Source organism: Triticum aestivum, chromosome 2A, assembly GCF_018294505.1.
Source record: "Triticum aestivum cultivar Chinese Spring chromosome 2A, IWGSC CS RefSeq v2.1, whole genome shotgun sequence".
NCBI classification, from domain to species: Eukaryota; Viridiplantae; Streptophyta; class Magnoliopsida; order Poales; family Poaceae; genus Triticum; species Triticum aestivum.
The window spans coordinates 412,227,040-412,229,674 of NC_057797.1; positions in this window are offsets into that span (position 1 = coordinate 412,227,040).

Consider the following 2,635-nt stretch of genomic DNA (forward strand, 5'->3'; position numbering starts at 1 on the left):
ACCCTTGAGTCTGCAGAACCCAAGGGAAAGAAAAGGCTAGGTGGCAAATGGTAAAACCAAGGTTGGGCATTGCTGGAGGAGTTTTATTCAAGGCAAACTGTCAAGGGGTTCCCATTATTACCCAACCGCGTAAGGAACGCAAAATCCAGGAACATAACACCGATATGACGGAAACTAGGGCGGCAAGAGTGTAACAAAACACCAGGCATAAGGCCGAGCCTTCCACCCTTTACCCAGTATATAGATGCATTAATTAAATAAGATATATTGTGATATCCCAACAAGTAAACATGTTCCAACAAGGAACAACATCTCCAAGTTCCAACAAGAAACAAACTTCAATCTTCACCTGCAACTAACAACGCTATAAGAGGGGCTGAGCAAAGCGGTAACATAGCCAAACAACGGTTTGCTAGGACAAGGTGGGTTAGAGGCTTGGTTCAACAATATGGGAGACATGATAAACAAGTGGTAGGTATCGCGGCATAGGCATAGCAAATGAGCGAGCAACTAGCAAGCAAATATAAAAGTGATTTCGATGGTATGGTCATCTTGCCTGAAATCCCGTAAGGAAGAAGAACGAGTCCATGAGGAAGATAAACGAACGTAGCCGAACAGATCCTCACAAACATAACGTTATCGGAACCAATCGAAGAAGCACACCGGAAAGAAGCAAACAACATGGTAAACAACTATCACATAATCATGGCATGATGCACAATCGAGTATGATGCATGTCCGGTTTAAATATGCATGGCATGGCAAAGTGCACAAACAATCCTACAAATTAAGTGGAGCTCAATATGCAACGAGTTGCATATTGACGGAACACCACATCAATTATTTAGTTCGATCCCATTTATGTACCCAACAATATTAAATGTTGTTAAACATGGTAAGAGGTGAAGCATAACAAAACTACACCATCTAAACAATTTAAATGGGGTCGGACATAACAAATAACGAATCCGGTAAATCCCCATATGCATTTATCAATTTGGTGCAACAACAATTTAAACATTTTAATTGTTGTTATCATGATGCGGATGACATGAACAAGTTTATGCAATTTTAAGAAAATGTTGACATGAAAAGATATGAGGCATTTGTCATCGTGGCGGAAACGAAAGGGGTGCCACGACAATGACAACGAAAATGATGCCATGGCAACATTCCGGTTCCGATAGCTCACGGAGATACTGGTGCAAAAGGAAAAGTGACGGGAGCATGCAAAAGATGGTGGGTGATCCCGACTATCGGGTTCCCATGGGTTAGTGGCATGGAAAACGAGTGACAATTCGGACATGGTGCAGACAAAGGGTGCACCCCATACGACACAAGCATTCATTCTCGGACGTTTGTTCTCGACGGTTATACCTTCAAAGCGTGCAAACGGGACGGTTTGAGTTCGTCAAGGGAAGTAGAGGAAGTAGTTGTTCCGCGACGGTAGTCATTCACGTTCATAGTGGAAGTAGCGGTTCACGCGACGGTAGTCGAACCTGACGTTCGCGTTACACGGGTCTTCGGCGACGGTCGTCATACATGGTTCAGAGTGGTACTTGCACCTTCGGACTTGACGAATCCGAGGGCTTCGGGGTACACCGTTGAACTTGACGAAACCCACGACGACGGAGAGGTCGCATCAGCGGTAGTCGTTCGGGCGGAGAGCGTCGTCGAACTTGGCGTTCTTCGGACTTGCTGATCTCATCGAAACGAAGGGGTACTTGGCAAAACCCTGTTCTTCGGAGGTCGACGGTAGTGGTGAAGCACGAAGCAGCATCTCAAGTCATAGGAGCAGCAACTGTCACAGGTGGAGGTCGGGGTCGGAGCTTCTGGAGGGACCATGGACACAGAGGAGTCCAGGCCATGGCAGCCGAGGAGAAGCAGGGTCAGGGGCATGTCGGGCCGAGGAGCTCCTGGCCACAGTGGCGCGGCGCCGGAGCAGGGACCAGCGACGAGGCAAGGCAACAAGGAGGAGCCTGTGAGGGACCCTGGCGAGGAGGCAGTGGAGGACGGTGCTGGCGACGCTGGCCTTGGCGAGGAGCTCAGGGGCGGCGCTCGCCCGGGCGGTGGCGGCGGGGCCAGCTTCGATGAGGAGGGCGCGATGTAGAGGGAGAAAGGAGGCAGGACTCGGCACGCCGGCGGGACAACAACGACTGCATGGAGCGGGCGGCGGCCATGGCGCTCGGGAAGGCGCGGGGAGGAGAGGGGAGGAGGTTGCTAAGGGCGGTCAGTGCTCGAGGAGCTCCTCTCCTCGGGCGCTCGGCGACATGGGGTTCTCGCTCCTCTTTCTCCCTCTCTGGGTGACGGTGCAAGGGAGAGGACGAGAGGAGTGCGCTGGGATTGGAAGAGAGATGGGGATCGGGTGCGGGGCGTGTGTGGCGGCGGAGGGAGGACGAGCGAACGAGGGGAGGTGCGCGTGGGGATCGGGCTAGGTGGCGCTAGGGTTAGAGCTGGGCCTTGGGAGGCCGGCCCAGTAGAGAAGGGGGATGCGCCTAGGCCTTGGGAGGTGGGGAGAGGAAAAAGGCCAGGAGGCCTGCTGGCTGGATGGCTGCTGGGCCTCTTCTCTCTCTCTCTCATAAAACTAATTTGACAGAAAACAAAAGAGAGAAAGGAAAAAAAAAGAGGGGTTTAG